The sequence below is a fragment of the Mustela lutreola genome, chromosome 9, assembly GCF_030435805.1.
Source record: "Mustela lutreola isolate mMusLut2 chromosome 9, mMusLut2.pri, whole genome shotgun sequence".
Classification (NCBI taxonomy): Eukaryota; Metazoa; Chordata; class Mammalia; order Carnivora; family Mustelidae; genus Mustela; species Mustela lutreola.
This window is the reverse complement of record NC_081298.1, coordinates 66,364,565-66,382,780: the sequence shown is the minus strand read 5'-3', so window position 1 is coordinate 66,382,780 and position 18,216 is coordinate 66,364,565. Positions and strand designations below refer to the sequence as shown.

General features: G+C 52.4%; 1 protein-coding gene across 1 annotated transcript in view; it reads left to right on the top strand.

The window, feature by feature from the left end:
• Positions 1 to 15,568, top strand: part of SOCS5 (suppressor of cytokine signaling 5) — a 116,682-nt gene extending 101,114 nt beyond the window's left edge. Inside the window, exon 3 of the transcript XR_009344804.1 lies at positions 14,922 to 15,568. The gene's annotated coding sequence lies outside the window, so the exon portion shown is untranslated. The remainder of the gene's footprint in view (positions 1 to 14,921) is intronic.
• Positions 15,569 to 18,216: the final 2,648 nt, after the last annotated feature.

Sequence of the window (18,216 nt, the reverse complement as noted above, 5' to 3'; positions counted from 1 at the left end):
GCTTTGGCTCAGCTTCGACAAGCTGTCCGTGTGCAGAAATGGGAAGACAGCTGTGCAGCCTGGGGTCCAGTTGTGCAGACACTTGCTTTGGGTGGATGCTCCAAGGACAGAGGAGCCCTGGGGCCTGGCAAGGGCAACCGTGAGCATTAGTGGTCAGCCAGGCCCAGCTGAATGGTGGCCGAGACTGTGAAGTCCAAGGACCAGCTGGGACATGACAGTGATCCCCCACAGGCTTTGGTCTTGTTGCTTTCCAGCTTGGAAGCCTCGGAGCAACCTGTGTCAGGAAGCCCAGTCGACCCCATCTCAGAAGCAGGCATGACCAGCGTGGGCCTTGGAGCTAGGTAGACCCCATTTGGAATCCTGAGCTTGCCACTCATTAACCATCAGGCCCTGAAATACGGCCTCGATCGCACTCTGAAGCCTCAGTTTCTATACCAGCAATAGATGCACACAGCACTTACCTCTTGGGCATTGTCATGAAGTTTGAAAAGAATACTATTAATAATAATGATGCTGGTATGGTTACCAATAGCAACTGTTTAATAGCAATGACAATTAACATATTGAGTGCATTTTATGTGCCCTGTGTTACTAACTAAAAGTGAATCTTCAGCCCAATGCTCTGAAGTATAGCATTATGAGCTCCATTTTCCCTATGAAGAAACAAGCTCAGAGAAGTTGTTTCCTTGCCCAAACCACGTAGTTAGCAAAAGAACATGGTCAGAATTTGAACCCAGGTCTCTGTGTATCCCCAGCCCATGAACACGACTATCTTTATAGGCAAGGTAAGTAGCACATGGTAAGCATTCAACAAATGGGAGTTCCAGTCCCTTCTTTATGCCCTAAAAACCCAGATTCCCACAGTGCCCACCAGTATTTGCTTTAGGGCTTGCTTGCCTGCGTGGAGTTTTCTGGAAGTCAAGAGAAAGCTAAGGAGGCGGGTGGGGGAGGGGGCACCACTCACTGCAGGCTCCCCTCCCTTCCCTGGCTTCCTTGTGGGGTTTGGCAAAAGCTGCTTCACTGAGGCCTCCTGTGTTGCTGGAAACAATGCTAGTTTATTTTGGCACTGTGAAGAGGGCCCAAGTCCACCCCCTGGACACTTCTGTGGGAAGAGGACCTAGAGAATGTGGCCCAGGCCCTATCAGGGCCTGCTGGCTGCCCAGCACATTGCGGGCACAGTTACAGCTGTCACATGTAGCTCAGAAAGGGAAACGAGGTCCGCGCTTTCTTCCCTGCCCCCTCCAGAGCCCCCTCCACAAGGATGTCAATCCAAGGACCCGGTGCTTCTACCTGCCCGCTCCTAGCACATCCCTATCAGCACTGCAGGCACCTGGTGGCTTCTGCACCTGGGTCGCTGGGTGCCTGGGGCCAGTGTGCCGATTAAAGTGGGGGCCACCCAGAGTTGCAGGAGACCATCATTGGTCCCCAGGGCCAGCCCCCAATGGCTTAAGTCCACAGTCAGCCAGCCCGGGGCCAAGCAAGGAGTGCTTTCGCATCTGTTAGCTTCTATTTCCAACTCCTCACACCAGCTTCCCCAAGGAGGGCCTCACTTCCCTGTTTCACAAACCCAGGGCTGGAGGCTCAGGGAGCCATGAGGCAGTTGGGTTAAGCTCAGGAAGCGAGGAGGTCAGGGTGGAAGCAGGCTGTGGCCCTCCAGCTCCAACATGGCTGGGTCTGTCCCAGCAGGGGGATGTGGGGAGCATCCCTTCTGCAGCACTCTCAATAGAAGTTTCACCCAGGCGTTGTCTGAGCTCCCCTGGTGTTCCCTGGGAAAGCCACATCTTTAGGCTTTCCAGGGTTGAGCTAAAAACTCCTTCCCTGTCACTTTCCCACAGGCCCCAAAAATCCTCAGTCTGACTCCAGGTAAAGGGAGGAGATCCAGACCTCCACCCTGGGCCATACTTGTTCTTCAGAAATGGGAAGATGGCCCCAGATGACCCTCGATCATCCATATTCTTGCCCTCAGACTGGTGTGGCTATGGGTACGGCGTGGGTGCTCTCCCAAGGATCCGGATCCCGATCCAGCACCCTGGCCCTGTGAGGCTTCTCTTGCCCTCACTTGTGAATGCTGCCCTGGGCTCCGGGTGGAAAGTACGGGAGGCTTAGGGTGAACGGTTCAGCCAGGGGAGCCCACCAGGCAGGCCACCAGGCAAGAGGGGTCGGATAGGGACTCGTACTTGGCCCAAAGCACTGAAAAGTCCCAGCAACTGAGGAAGACACCAAGGTACTGAGCTGGTGGTGCCCTGTGGGTGGGAAAGGCCTTTGGGCCACAGGGGCAAACTGAGGTTCCCTCTCCCCACCCACATATCTACATCCCACACCCCCCCCAGCTTGGCAGCCCAGGGCTGGGTGGGGGGCGGGGGCTCTGATTTGCCAGCAGTAATGGCACAGATGACAGTTTTCAGGGCTCCTCCTCCACATGAGCCCCTTGATCCCACAACAACTACTAGAAGGAAGTGGGTGGGAAAGCTTCGTCTTAGGTTACAGGTGAAGCAGGATCCGAGAGCCCAGAAAAGGAAAGGGAGGCCTGAATCTGGGCTCCTGGCTCCCAAGCACAGCAGAGCTGTCTGCTCAGCCCTGTCCCCCTCTTCCTCTGTGACTCTGGGAAGATGGGTCTGGGGACAGCTGCACGGCACAGATGGAAATAAGCAAGCCCAGTCAAAGGGCCGTGAGGAAAGTGACTGATGGGTTGCTTGATCAAATCATCGAGACTTCACCTCCCACAGGCCCCGTCAGGATCTTTTCGAATTTCTTTGCTGGAATAATAAAGCCCTGGTGAACAGGGGAAGCAGCCCAGGTCAGCCTAGCTCAGCCCACCTTCCTCCCAGTGCCCTCAGAACAGGAGGAGAGCAGATCTGCACTCTAGTTCCTGCTCAGGTCGAGGCTGAAACAAGGCCGTTCCTATTTAAAGCCACACCTCGTTCATCACTTCAGCGCCCACCAACAATTAAACCTAATTCAATCAAGCACTGATAACTAATTGAAACCAGGCCTCACAAATGGGCTTGTCAGTGGCTATTTAAAACCGTCCCCTAGCCTCCAGGGCCTTTTGGAAGTGGGACTATTGGTGCTGCCCAGAGCAAAGATCTGCAGGGCAGGCTGGCCTGGGGGTACAGAACCTGGGGGGAAAACCTGGTTTCAAGTTATGCACAGGGCCGGGTCTAGGGCTTCTGAGTTGGAGCCACCCCTGCCAACTGGGCTGGGCTGGCTCTCTGGGGGGAAGAGGGTCGACTTCTGGGAGGGACACCTGGAGGAGGGAGTAGGGGAAGCAAAGAAAAAGCAAAAGTCCACCCCAGAGGTCATATGAGCCCCAAACGGACATGCTCCCGGTATTTGGTTTGGCTTGATTCTGGCCCCGATGACACTGTGGCGCCTAGGGAGTAGAAAAAGCATCAAAACTCGGGTTTGAACCCGGACTCTGCAATCAACTGCCCAGTCCTGTGACCTTGGCCTGCTCTTGGAGTTTCTTGGCCTCACTGTCTTTACCAGCATAACCAGGATAACCAAAATCTCTCCCCAGACCCACCCCCTCCAACCTGGGTTGTTGAGAGCCCTCAAATCTGGCCGCCAGTAAAAACAGTGGGAAGACGAGCAGTCCTAAGACAAAGGAGCTCGGCTGTAGAGTAAACTCGAGCTTGCACTGGGTCTGGTTCGGCGAAACATGGTGGATTCCAACGCATGGTCCTGAGTGATACTTGCTGTTCCCGTGTCTCTAGAGCTGCAGGGCCATGCAGCAGATGACCAGGTATCGATGATGACCCCTTCAGGCCAAAGATCAGGCTGGTGTACTTAGGGAGGTCTTCCTAGAGGTGGTGGGCTTGAGGCGAGCTTTAAAGGGTGGGCAAGACTCAAGAAAGCCGAGAACTTGAGGGAAGCCAAAGAGCTGGCAGCGAGCTCTCTCAGTGATTTCCCATTTAATCCTCCCAAGCACCCTGATTTTCTAGGATAGGGATGCTGAAAGTCTAAGTGACGGGCTCCTGAGAGATTAAGGCAACCAGATGTTATCTTGGACCTCCTGATGCCGGCTGCCAGGGTCCCACTCTGACCGCACTGACACCACCCCCGCCCCCCATGAGCAGAGGATACCAGGGTAGAAAGGCAGAAAGACCTCCAGCAGGGCTCTTCCGTCTGGGATTCCTACTGCAAATCCTTCTCAAGGACAGAAAGTACAAAAGATATGGTTTGAAGGCAAAGAGCTTTGGGGAGAAATTGGGGATGGGGTGCGGTATCAGGAGGGGCTGAGGAGCATGGGGTACTGAGCCGCCCATCCCGGCCCTGCAGGGAACCGGGGCAGCCCGAACAGGGGGATAGGGGGCTTGCGGGTCTCCAAGTTCTCGTGTGTGGGAGGAAAAAATCTCTTTTCTGGGGCCTCCAGGGTTGAGAAGGAGTGAGATCATGTCTGGGGAGGGAGGGGGCAAGGACACAGGATATGAGTGTGCTCCCAGGGGAGCACGGGGGAGCTGAGGAGCAGGGCCTTGAGAATGGCTACTTCCCTCGCCAAAGTCCCCCATGGTCTCTGCCCCTCCCTTCCTCCCTCCCTCCCTTGGCCGTAAGTCAGGACCGTCTGACTCTTGTAAGATTCTCCAGGGGTCTCACACACCCCACTGGACTGCAAACCCCTCCTGGGCAGGTCCATGGCACCAAACTGAAGTGAAAAGCTCAGGGTCAAGAGTAGCGCAGCCTTGACCCCCACACCTGCCACTTATTAGCTTTGTGATTTTTAAGCCTGTCCCCTAACCTACTTGAGATTCTTCTATGCAAGGTAAAAACAGGACCTCTCCCATGTGGCTGTCCTGAAAATTAAATGAGTTAATCAGAGTAAGTGCTTACCAAAAATACCTTCCCTTGGTATTCCCAGAGCAAAGTCCCCATCTCCGCATGTAGCAGGGGCTTGGGCAATTAGCTGATGGCAAGCTCAGGACAGCAGCCGCAGCAGCGGGATTGGGCTGGGATTGGAGGGAACGCTCCCGTGATGGCAAATGAAGGGCAGATTCTTCTCCGGGCAGTTTCTTTCCTGTGACACGTCAGGAACACGGCAGCCCCCTGTGTCAGCTCACCCTGAGGGAACGCCCCCATCTCCTGCAGAAACCCCAGTCTCTGTGGGGTCTTCTTCCGGAGTCTTGGCCATGCCTAGTGGCAGGGGTGGGACGAGGAGATGGGGAACAGCTGAAGCTTAGCTGGCAAGGGCTGGGATGGATGCTAGCTCCCGGCAGGGGACAAAGGGAGGAGAAAGGACCCCCTACCTCACGACCCTGCAGAGGCTGTTTGAGGAATAAAGAGGATACCATGTATCGCTCTCGAGACCAGTGCCTCAAACTTTCTGTGAAGGACCCAAATTTGTAAGCATTCGATCGGCCACAGACCAATGCTTTTGTAATATACAGCAAAAAAGGACTTACTAGAAGAGAGGATCACACACTTAGATTTTGTGGCAACATCAAATTGCCCTAAGAACTTGTGCTTATTCTCCATCTCTAGGCTTCTCTCCTCCGCATCCAGTGACAGCTTGCACAGGCGGCTAGCCCTCCTCCTCAACTGGATGGGAAGCGGGTGCCTGACAGCCCCTCACCCGCTGTTTGGAACCCTCTGCACCCCGCCACCCCCAGGCCTTCCCTGGTCACCTGTGGCCATAAACCTCTGTCTTTCTGGGACAGTCGCAATTATACATATTCTGTCTTGGGGCGATGTGATCCGACATGTTTTTAACAGCTGCCGTACGATAGATGTGAGAAGGCGAGCATAAATTCTGACTTTGATGCAAAGGAGGTGAACCGGGGTCCCGGGGGCGTGAAGCCCTTCCTGGGGCGGGTGTGGACACAGTGTCTGTCTACTGGGGAACAGCGTTAACAGCAGCTGCTGTGTTTCAGAGCACCTTCCATCTGCCAGACCCCGAGCTCCAAGGGCAGTATCTGCTTTTTCCTGACAATTCCACCAGGTAGACATAATTGTGTCTGAATTAAAATGAGACTTCTCAGCTCGATGAGTCCCTAGGAGCTATGCAGGGGCAGCGCAGCCCGGAGGGTTTACAGCAGCCCGCCCTCAGGCTATACCCGAGCTGCCCGGCACCTGGAGGGGCTCGGTAGCCCTGCAGCTTCTCCAGCCTCATGTGCTAGCTCCTGATGTGAGAAACCTGGCTGGCCCCCGGGGATCCCAGGTGACTGTGATGCTCAGGGGCCCCCGGCACCACTTTTCTCAAAGACACTGAGGCCTGGAGTTGGCAGAGAAACTGGAGAGACTCCATGGGACACGGCCCTTACAAATAAAGAAGACTTTTTAACAACAAGAGAACATACTTCTGTTACATCAAGGGTACAAAGCTTTTAAGAAAATTTATATTTAGTTCTACCTCAACTATGTAACCGGAAAAAAAAAATTAAAAAAAAAAAAAAGATTGGAAGGAAAATTCCAAAATGTTGATGATCTCCAATGAAGGGATTATATGTGATCTTTCTACTTTTCTACATTGAGCACACATTACCTTTATAAATAGAAAAGCAGTAAGCCCTGGTTTTGTTTTTTTTTTTTTTTTCCCAGATTTCATTTATCTACTTGACAGAGAGAGATCACAAACAGGCATAGAGGCAGGCAGAGAGAGAGAGAGAGAGAGGAGGAAGCAGGCTCCCCACTGAGCAGAGTGCCCAATGCGGGACTTGATCCCAGGACCCTGAGATCATGACCTGAGCCGAAGGCAGTGGCTTAACCCACTGAGCCACCCAGGCACCCAGTAAGCCCTGTTTTTAAAAGAGAAAACTCCCATCATCTAGGCTACCCTAAGCGTGGGTCAACTTTTGCCATTCTGGGGCTAGGCAGAAATTACTGGGGTTTTGTTTTCTTCCTTGGGAGGGCAGGAAGTCATTATTTCCCACTGGGTTTCATGCTAGAATTAGGAGGCTGAGAAAAATTCTGGCTGAAGAATCAAGAAAGGTATAAAAACTGAAGACATGTTAGGTCATTTGTGAGGGACCTCTGCCTGTCTCCACAGGCCTCCCCTCCTCCTCCACCACCTGTTCTGGGAGTTGCTTCTGGAAAATACCATCATGCCTCTCGCCTTTGCCCCCACTGTCCTGTCAACCTGGAAAGCTCATCCCTATCCCTGCCCCACCCTTGCCACTCACTTTAACATCTTCAGGCATTGTCTTAGGTGTTCATGTTCCATGAAGAGCTTCCTTGACCTCCAAAACTGAGTGAGGGCCCCACGAGCACCCAGACACCCTAACCTCCCCTATCAGTGTATGTACCACATTTGATTGTGATTATGGCTTACTTCTGTGCTTCCCTACCTGCCTCTAAATGCGCCATGTGGGGGCCCCTATGTGGCTCAGATGATTAAGCCGTTTGCCTTTGGCTCAGTTTGGGATCGAGTCCCATGTCAGGTTCTGGACTCAGCGGAGAGCCTGCTTCTCCCTCTCCCTCTTCCCTTCCTCTCTGCTAATACCATGAGCTCTCTCTCAAAAATCTTTAAAATAAAAGCTCTATGGGTTGGGCTTCTATATCCCCAGCCTGGCACAGAGTAGGCTCTCAATAAATGAAGGAACCCTGTGTCAAAGTCCTAATGGCTGGGGGAGGGGGTACCTCCAGGCAGCTCTTGGTACCTGTCTCTCCCAGAGTCCCTTGGAGGATATTGGCCACAAACAGTTCTTTCTACACAAAGTTCAGCAAAGCCACGTCCTCAACTTGCTGCACAGACTGGCCTAGGGATTGAGACCGCAGCCCAGACAGGTGGGAGGGAGGCCAGCCTCGGCTCGGGCCTCACCCAGTGAGTCCACGCAACCAGGGACCCAAGCGGGGGACTTGCTTCAGGTTGGTGGCTAGCGGGCCAATCGCATAGCTTTGGGGGAAGAGGGTCCTAGAGGCTGCTGAGTCTCATGGAGGCTTCCCGGGAAGATGGCCGGCCAGCCCAGTCCTGAAGCTGTTGGCAGCAGAGGCCCTTCCACCTTCCCACACCTCAGGACTGAGGGCATCTCCATCCGTCTCTTTGGAGCAAATGGAAGAGCCTGCCTCACAGAGCCTGCCACCCATGCTGTCTCTGTCCTCTGGCTGCTCCCTGGCCACCGTCTGGCCACTCTGCCCGGGAGGGGGCGGGCATCCCTCTTGAGTGGGGGCGGGTGTGGTTCCCTGACCTGGCCCAGCTGGTCATAGGCAGGAGACAACCTGCATCCGCTGTGCCAAACCCAGATGGGCACATTTGCAGTTGGTTGATGAGTTTGGAGCCCTGCTGTCCTGTCTCTCCAGTCTCCCTGGGGCTTGGGGGACGAGGAAAATGTGAGGCCCCTCCTCACACCCTCTCTTGACAGAAGGGGGAAGCATTTGGCTCAGAGGCGCTCTCGGGGGGTGGAAGGAGCTGCTCCAGGGAGACCGGGAAAACAAACATGTTGCTGATGCTGTGGGAATCGTGCTGGGAGCAGGGGTCCCGAGAGGGCGGGGGGCTGGGGTTGGGGGGGCGCTGCTTCCAGGGTATAGAGGGACCGACCCACACTTGTCCACAGACAGCGTCTTTCCCAGGCCCACGCTTGGCTGGCTAGAGTTGTGTGAGTTCAGTCTGGTCCCCCCCACACCCTCCCTACCCTTTGGACACTTTCTCCTCACTTCCCTTCCGCCTCTTCAGGGAACCGGTGCCCTCGGACTTCTGGAAACCACATGTTCCCTGCCCTGAAGGATAACTAAGATTTAAAATATTCCCATCCCACATCAAACCATGTGTCACGGCGCTGTGGCTGCCCCAGAGCCTCCAGCCCAGCACAGCAGCTGACACACGCACCCACACTGAGGAACTGAGGTGGCTCGGGCGAAGGGCCAGGAAGGGGGCAGCGATGTAAAAGAGTAGCCCCAGGAAAACAAGGCTTTTCACCAAATAAACCAATCCCTTAGCCTGGGATGGGCCCGTCTAGTTAGGGACACAGAATGAGAGCTCCACTCAGGGGACCACCTTCTCTGCCAAAACAGGGTGGGCTTGCTTGGGTGGGAAGCTGGGGAGGGTGGACAAGCGGTCAGTGTGGCACAGGCCACCTCCCCCACGTTATGGAAGATGAGCTGCCTTGTCACAGCGGAGGAGGGCAGCCCTGAGCTGGGAGCCCAGGCTCCTCTCAGTTCTAGCCTGGGGTGAATCTTGTGGCAACTCACCCAGAGAACCTCAGTTTTCCTGTTGGTAAAATGGGAATAATCCTGCCTATATCGCAGGCTGAGATAAGACCTGAAAAATGCAGGCAAGTTAGATGGGTGAACAGAGCATCAAAAGGTGGCTAAAGAAAATGTGGTATAGGGGCACACGGGTGGCTCAGTTGATGAAGCATCTAACTCTTGGTTTCGGCTTAGGTCATGATCTCTGGTTTGTGAGATGGAGCCTTGCGTTGTACTCCATGCTGAGCAAGGAGTTTGCTTAAGATCCTCTCTGTCGTCTTCGGCCCCTTTCCACCCTCTCTTGCTTAAAAAAAAAAAAACAAAAACCAATACATATATATATATATATATATATATATATATATATATATATATACACACACACACACACACACACATACACATGGTATATGTATACAATCAAATGCTAGCCTGCTAGCCATTAAATAATGAAATTCTGCCTTTCATGACAATATAGATGGACCTAGAGAGTATTATGCTAAGTGAAGTAAGTCAGAGAGAGAAAGACAGATACCCTATGATCTCACTTATATGTGGAATCCAAAAACAAAACAAAACAAAACAAAACCAGAAGCAGACTCCTATATACAGAGGACAAACTGGCAGTTGCCGGAGAGGATGGGGTTGGGGAATAGGTGAGGAGGTGAAGGGGATTCAGAAGTACAAATTTCGGGGCACCTGGGTTAAAGTCTCTGCTTTCTGCTCAGGTCATGATCCCAGAGTCCTGGGATCGAGTCCCGCATCGGGCTCTCTGCTCAGCGGGGAGCCTGCTTCCTCCTCTCTCTCTGCCTGCCTCTCTGCCTACTTGTGATCTCCGTCTGTCAAATAAATAAATAAAATCTTAAAAAAAAAAAAGTACAAATTTCTAAGGGTGCCTGGCTGGCTCAACATGCGACTCTTTAGGTCAGGGTTGTGAGTTCCAGCCCCACATTGGACATGCAGCCTACTTAAAAAATAAAAAAAGTTCCTTTTATAGGGGTGCCTGGGTGGCTCAGTCGGTTGGGCCGCTGCCTTCAGCTCAGGTCATGATCCTGGGGTCCTGGGATCGAGTCCCGCATCGTGCTCTTTATCCAGCGGGGAGCCTGCTTCTCTCTCTGCCTCTGCCTGCTTGTGCTCTCTCTATGACAAATAAATAAAATCCTTAAAAAAAAAAAAGTTCCTGTTATAAAACCAATCATGGGATGAAAAGTACTACACAAGGCATGTAGTCAACAATGTACTGTTCCGTGGGGACCTTGAGTACAAGGAAGGAGGGCTGTTGAATCACAATGTTGCCCTGCACCAAGCTAATACAACCTTGCTGTCAACTACACTTCAGTGACCTATAAGCAGACACACAAACATGACGGTTTGGCTGTGTGGCCTTGGGCAGGCTCCTGCCCCCTTCTGTGTCCTGAAGGGGGACCAGCCAATCTGGAATGCCTCTTGCCGTTCTTGTCTCGCCCATCACCCTGTTTTTGAAGAAAAACGCTGCTGTCTTCACCTTCTTAAGGGATCTTTTCCAAGGACATGCTGCCAGCTGCTTCTACATTGTTGCTCATGACACTCAGAGCCCCTGCCCAGGGCCTTTGTCTGGACACAAACATTTCTGAGGAAATGCAGGGGAGCCCTGGGCAGAGGGCACGAGGCAGGTCCTGCCCTCTGCTGCCCCCTATAGGCTCAGTGTGGTCTGTTGCCTCCCCCTCCTGTACACCCTGTCCCTAGTTGGGTTGTCCTTCCCTGGTCTCTGAGACCCCTGACCGCTAGCTCCTTCTACCCAACACACACATCCAGGCTGTCCCCTGCCCTGCTGGCCACTCTGGCCAAACCTGGTCTTGGGTCCTGAACCCAACTCCTAAGGTCTGGAGCTTCCCCATGGGTGCGGGGACAGGCCCATGGAATTCTTTTCTAGGAAAGCTGCCTCACTTCCTGCCAGGGTCAGACAGGGCCCTAGCTTGCTGGGATTTGCTCTCAGGGAAAGGGCTGGCTGTGCTCTGAGATGGGCATGATTCACAACCATCTGGTTCAAGAAGACCACACTCTCCGGAAGGGAGGACAACTTGTGGCTAATCATCTGAATGTGGGATGTTCTTTATCTCTACATCTCCTCCTTCAGCCCTGGATTTTGATTCCCTCCCAGCACTGCCACAGCCTGCTGCTGTCCCGTGAGCCCTGGGACGAACAGGGGACCCTGGAGGTCACCATCCCCACCCCCAGGCCTGGCCACCCTGGACCCATCTGATCAATAGCCCTCCTCACTCGGCTCCGTAGGCCCTGGTACCCAATCTGGAGGTGAGGGGTTGGACTAGAGAGAAGGTAACCAGGCCAGACCCAGGGGAGACCCTGGGCCCAGTGAGCTGCGCAGCACAGACCGGGGTTTCGCTTTCTCTCTCTCCTGGGTTTGGCTGGAGTAGGAAAGGGCCCTCAGTCTGTCTCCCCTCCCTCGGGGCTTCTTCACTGTCCTCAGCTTTATCTTCTAACACACCCCATTTCCCACACATCTCTCAGGATCTTGACCACTTTGTCCTCTGATTTCTCTCTCCGACTCCCTCTGCTCCAGTGTCTTTCTTTGCCTGTCCCCATCTCCGTGTCTTCGCATCTTCCTCCCCCCTGTTCCCCACTCTCCCCTCGGCATCTCTGACCTGGTTGGTGCTTCTCTCTGGCCATTTCTCTAACTCTCCTTCCCCTCCAGTCCTGCCCTCTGCACTCATCACTACGGCTTCGTAACCTACTTTGCAGAAATCTCATGAAGCTGGGGGGGAAGGTAGTTTGTTTCCATCAGTGTAATGAAGCCCTGGTAGCCTTGGGATGGGGTTGCAGGGCCTCTCCGCCCCCCGCCCCTCCGTCCCCCGTCCCCCACCCCCACCCCGCCGAGGCAGCCTCCCTCCCTGCACATCAGCAGGAGGAAGTGGCTCCCAAGCTCCCACCTGACTGCTCCATCAGGCCAGACAGAAATACGACCGCCATGATGGGTGCCCAGGGCCCTAACCAAGATGGGGGCTGAGCAGGACCTCACAGGGCCCAGGGCAGATTTCTAACAGCCGCAAGGTGTTTGTTATGGATTCAGTGTCTGGGTTCCTTCACATATGTTTGCATTCCTTCTTTTACTGGAACCCTGATACCACCCCCTCACCCCCTGGAACAGGTTCTGGAGGTGAGGCCTTTGGAAGTTATTAGGTTCAGGTAGTGTTCTTGTAAGAAGAGGAGAGCCCAGAGTTCTCTCCCTCTCTCTCTGCCATGTGAGGACACAGCAAGAAGGTGGCCATCTGCAAGCCAGGAGCAGGCTGTCACTGAGAATAAATCAGCCGGCATCCAGATCTCAGATTCCCCACCTCCAGAGCTGTGAGACATCAGTGTCTGTTGTTCAAGCTCCCAGACTAGGGGATTCTGTTATGACTGCCCTACCGGACTAAAACACTCTTCCATCTCTGTGGAGAGCCTGGTCAGACCTCCAGGCCCAAGCTGGACCAAGGCTGGCCCAACCCGGCACTTTCTACCCTCACTTTCAGCTTTTGTCGCCTCTGGTTTCTGCCACAGGAGCTCCCCCAGCCCCATGGCTGGCCCTCCTGAAAGCTGGCACCCAACCCACGAGCCTGCATGGGCCCCGGGGGCCCAGACTTGACCCCTGGCTAGCCCAGGACACTGATCACTGTGCTCCTTGATGGGGGAAAGCAGGGCAACAGGCACTAGGACAATCCAGGCCCACTCTCCCAGCATTTTCCCCCTCGCTGTCTTACATTCCAGGAGCCTCTCTGTGCCCTTCTCTGCCCCACTAAAGGCTCCTGTTCCCCTGGTTGCCTGCATGCCCTCCACTCTCCACTGCATGTCATACCTGCACAGGGGCACTGCGAGTGGGGAGCTGCCAGGGAAGGGGGTGTGGAGTGCAAATTCTTCCTCCATTTCAAGGCTGAACCTATGTTATCATGACAGTGGCTCTTGGTTTTGGGTTTTTGGTTTTTTTTGTTTTTTTTGTTTTTTTTTTTTAAGATTTTACTTATTTATTTGTCAGAGAGTGTGCACAAGCAGGGGGAGTGGCAGGCAGAGGGAGAAGCAGACTCCCGGCTGAACAGGAAGCCTGATATGCGGGCATCGATCCCAGGACCCCGGGATCATGACCCGAGCCAAAGGCAGACACTTAATGACTGAGCCCCCCAGGTGCCCCAATGGCTATTGTATTTGAACATCTACAGTGTATAAGGGCTCCCTCCTGCCGCATTTCATTGAATCCTCACAATAGGATGGTCTCTGTGCCTGTTTTACAGAGGAGGAAACCAAGGCTCTGGGGGTGGCCCCCTGCTCTGGGGCTGGGAAAAGCTAGCTAACTCCTGACACCTGGCCCCTGCTTGATCGAGGGTACCCTACTAACCCACAGGTACACCTTTGTGCCTTCCTGCCTTTGAGCCCTTGTGTGGCCATTCTCCCATTAGAAATGTCCTTAGCCGTTCTTTCTGCTCATTTAAATCCTACCCGACGTTCGCAGCCCGGCTTGTGCCCTCCTGCCACTGGAGAGCCTTCCAGCACCAGGAGAGAACAAGCCTACTTACCATGTTGCCCATGGAAGCAACACCACAGAGCTTCACAGCTGTGGCAGAGCCTGCTACTTGTCCCTCAACATTCATTCCCCGTTCTTCCTCAGGAATGGAACCCCTGAATTTTAGTGGGATACGTGACTGCCTAGACAAAAGCCCGTGTTTCCTGGGCTCCATGAGGTTAGATGTAGTCAAGTTCTAGCTGATGGAGTACAAGTGGAGTGGCCTTTATGGTTTAGGGGAAGGACTCACATTTACTTTTCTGACCTCCTTTCGTACTTCCTGCCAGCTGGAATGTGAACACAATGTCTGGAGCTCAAGCAGCCATCTTAGACCTTAGAGGTGGATACCATGTGTAAGGCTGGCACAGCATCATGACCAAAGTAACCTGAGAACCGGATGGTCCTGCTGCTGTACCACCATCCCCTGGGCACTTAACTTCCACACTTCCTTAATCTGAGGCAGTAATCAGTTCACATCCCATTGAGGCCATTGTTTGGGAGGTCATACCACTTGGTACCAAAACCACCACCAAGTAAATGCTCATGGAGTAGGACGAGTCAGGATTTTTAAAGCTGGGTTTTGACTTAGTTTTCACAGAAACCTTAAAGCTGGGTGCTAATCCTGATTAATTTCAGCTTCAGCTCCCAAATGAGTTTTGTTCATTCCACGTCATTTGTTGATTCCTCCCACACGCTAGACACTGGCCAAGGCCTTGAGGATTCAGCAGTAAGATAAACTCCTTGTCTTTCAAACATTGACAGTCTAGTGGGGGGAAACAAGCAAATAGAAATAACTGTGCAACGTGATGGCAATAACACTGTATCTCATTTTAAGATGCCATCAATTGTAAGATACACCGTTTTTTATGTGCCATCAAGAAAAATAATACTGCCATGAAACTGAGACATGATGTCTTAATAATAGTCCCATGTGACACATGAACCAGTCACACCAACCTCTCCTTACTTTGAAATTGTTTATCATCTACCCTAAAGGATTTCAGTTTCTCTGGGCTCCAGTTGCCTTGCTTCCTATGTGACAGCCCGTCTTCTAGACGTATCTCAGTTATAAAATATAGCTCAGCTTGAACCGTTGGTAGCTTCCTGTCCTCTCCCAGAAAGCACTTGGCTGTTGCTTCAGAGGGAGCACAGACGGTGGTTGTTCCTCTGATGATGTATATCTGCTTCATTAATATCAAATTTATGCCCTGCCGCTGTGTTCCGTATCTTTCTTCCTACTCAACAACTTTTTCATTTTTCTGTTGAATCATAGCATCCTTGAAGGCAGTTTGGATGGCAGTTTAAACTCAACAAATAAAATACCCAAGAATGCACGAAACTCTACCAAAGACCTACGACCTGGTTTACGCTCATGCCCTCGGTAACATGGACATGGGACTGCCGCCTGAAAAGCAGCGATCCTAAGACCCTTGACTGTAAGCACAGCTGGGTCTCAGGGATGTGAAGATGGAAGAAAATAAATTAAAAACAAAAATGTATGTTCTGCGGAGCCTAGAAGAGAGAGGAATGGGGAATCGTTGCTCAGTGTGCGTCGGGCTGCCTTCCAGGGTGATGAAAATGTTCCAGTGCTAGGTAATGTGGATGGCTGCACACACAGTGCATGTATTAAATGCTGCTGGATTGTACATTTGAAAAATGACTAAAATGGCGAATTTTATTTTATGCATATTTTACTGTAATTTTTTACGTCTTAGGGACACCTGGGTGGCTCAGTTGGTTAAGCATCTGCCTTCTGCTTAGGCCATGATCCCAGAGTCCTGGGATTGAGCCTCACAATGGGCTCCCTGCTCGGCAGGGAGGCTTCTTCTCCCTCTACCTGCCACTTCCCCAACTTGTGCTCTCTCTCTCTGACAAATAAAATCTTTAAAAAATAATAAAAGTATGTCTTAGATTTGACAATGGTAGCAGCCTTATTCAAAACTAAGTTTCAAGCCCCATCCTAAGTACATGACATCCAGAATCCTCTGCGATCCCAGCAACAGCCCTCTACCACAGCTAATCACTGGCACTGACATCTGTTGACCATGCGTGGCCCATCAATGGCTCAGTGAGGACATCACAGTCCCCAGTCCACTCGTCCGTCCCTTGTAAGGGCCCCATCACTCAGGCTGCCCTGCCTTCATGCTTGTTCTGAAGATGCACACGTGTTCCCATCCAAATGTCATGCAGGTTTCCCTTTTGCTCACGGGTGATTTTATTCATGAGAAGCCCCGGGTCTGGGGCTGGCCAACCACGGCCCTCTGGCCAGCAGCCTGTTTCTGCACACAGAGTGTCACCAGACAAAAGGACCCCCACTCATTTATGGAAGGTCTGGGGCTGCTCTCAGACCACGACCGCAGAGCTGGATTGCAGCCTCAGAGGCTGTGCGGCTCTGCAAAGTGGAAAGCATTCTCTGGCCCTTTAAGAAGAAGTTTGCAGAGCCCTGTGTTGAGTGACCCCAGAAAACTGTACCCTGCTGAGCCGAGCTGTGCAAACAAAACACATGTACTCCCCACTCTCCTGGAAGAGAAGATGGTCAATGACCAGACAGATACAATGTGGCATGAGAGAGGGGACCGCTGGGCACAGAGTCCCCAGGAGGGCCGATGGGATCAAGAAAGGCTTCGCCAGGTACAGAACCACCCTCGCTGCCGGGCTCCACAGTTAGGTGAGAGGACAGAGGCCCAGAGGCAAGGCAAGCCCCCAGAGTCCATTCCCTACCCTCTGTCCCCACCTGTGGCTGCATTTCTCTGTGGCTCTGTCTCTGATTCAGGGGTATCAGCCATCACTTTTGGGTCCTGGGGCAAAGTTCAACCACAACAGACACTTTCCACTCTGTTCCATGAGAGACATCCATGCATCTTCCTCCCAGAGGATTCAGGGATGTCAGGCTGATCTCAGCATAGCAACCTCTCCCTTGGTTCGTTCACTGGGCAACTGGCCAACCATCTCTAGACAAGTGGGAGTCAAGTACCAGTCCACCACCCCAAGGGCAGGAATCCCATCTTCATCTCCCTGAGAAGCTCCAACAAAGTCCCCTTTTGGGTTTAATGTGAGAGGCAGGTACTTTCCTCACAGAGGAGGAAACTGGCATTCAATAAACAAGCCATTTCCCCCAATTCTCCAACAAACTGACCCTGCACCCGAAAAAGGGCTATAAGATTTGTAAAAACAAGTTCAAAAATGTTTCCTTATAAAATTGGCCTTTTGCTTCCAGTGACTCTGGGAACCGACGCCTCTCATCTTCAGATCTCAGCAGAAACTTCTATCCTGTTATACCATCTTCTCAAATCTGAGGAGCTGGAGACCAAACAGCTTCCCAGACTGACTGCCCTACTGCCTGGTCAGAGAGAGAAGTCTCCAGGAGGAAGAGGCCTCCCGATTTGGCCCCCAACAAGGTCTTGCCTGCTCTGGGGATATGTCTATTGGTAGAAGAAACCTGTGTGGTGGGGAAGAAAGCCCGATGGGTCTGGTGTATTGCCACTTCCTTGATCTGTGTGACCTTATCCAGATTTTTTTTTTTTAACATTTTATTTATTTATTTGACAGACAGAAATCACAAGTAGGCAGAGAGGCAGGCAGAGAGAGAGGAGGAAGCAGGCTCCCCGCGGAGCAGAGAGCCTGACGCAGGGCTCGATTCCAGGACCCCGGGATCATGACCTGAGCCGAAGTCAGAAGCCTTAACCCACTGGGCCACCCAGGCGCCCCCTTATCCAGATTTTTGAGCTGAGTTTCATTTTCATCATAAAATGGAGATAGAAAGTAATAACACAGTTCCAGTTTCCCAGGGTCATTGTCAGAATTAAATGTGTGGAGAATAACTCAGGTGGATCCAATGACTTCATTCAGCTCCTGGACAACAAGTCTTGATTGAAGGCTCCTGGTCTGCTCAGGGCTTCTGGGAAGAGAAAGTCTGGGGGTCTTGCCCTCAGAGGGTTTAACCATCTCGTTGGGCAGAGAATATACTCCTGGCTAAACACAGAAAGAACAACCCACATCAGGTAAAGCCACAGGAAAGATCCACATGTTGGCCATGGGCCCCTAGTCAAATCAGAGGCACAATATAACTAAGTAGAAGAGTAATTATCCTGATTTGGGACTGTCTCTTGGAGGAGGTGGGCCTGTGGCAGGGCCCTAAAAGTAAGACTGAACTGGGAATGGGTGGGATGGGGAAGAGGAGTGGAATTTCTCCTGGTGGTGTTCCTGAGGCCTGGGCAGAGTGTGTGTGGTGAACAGAATTACACATTTGCCCCACATGTTTATGTGTTTAGATTCACAAACCAGATGGCAAAGTAATGCAGGGTCTGGTGGTGTCCTAGGCAACCTTGGTGGCTCATTAGAATTACCTGCGAGGCTTTAAGAACTGCTGAGGCCTGAGTCCTCCCCTGAGAGACTCCTGTGTGCTTGCTTGGGGGTTTGATCTGGACACTGGGATTTTGAAACCAGCCAGGGGATTCTAATGTGCAGCCAGGGTTCAGGACTATTGCTAGCCTCTTAAACTTCAATGCGAGTAGTCTGGCTTCTTCTTCTCCTTTTTTTTTTTTTTTTAAGTGCTAAAAGAGAAAGCA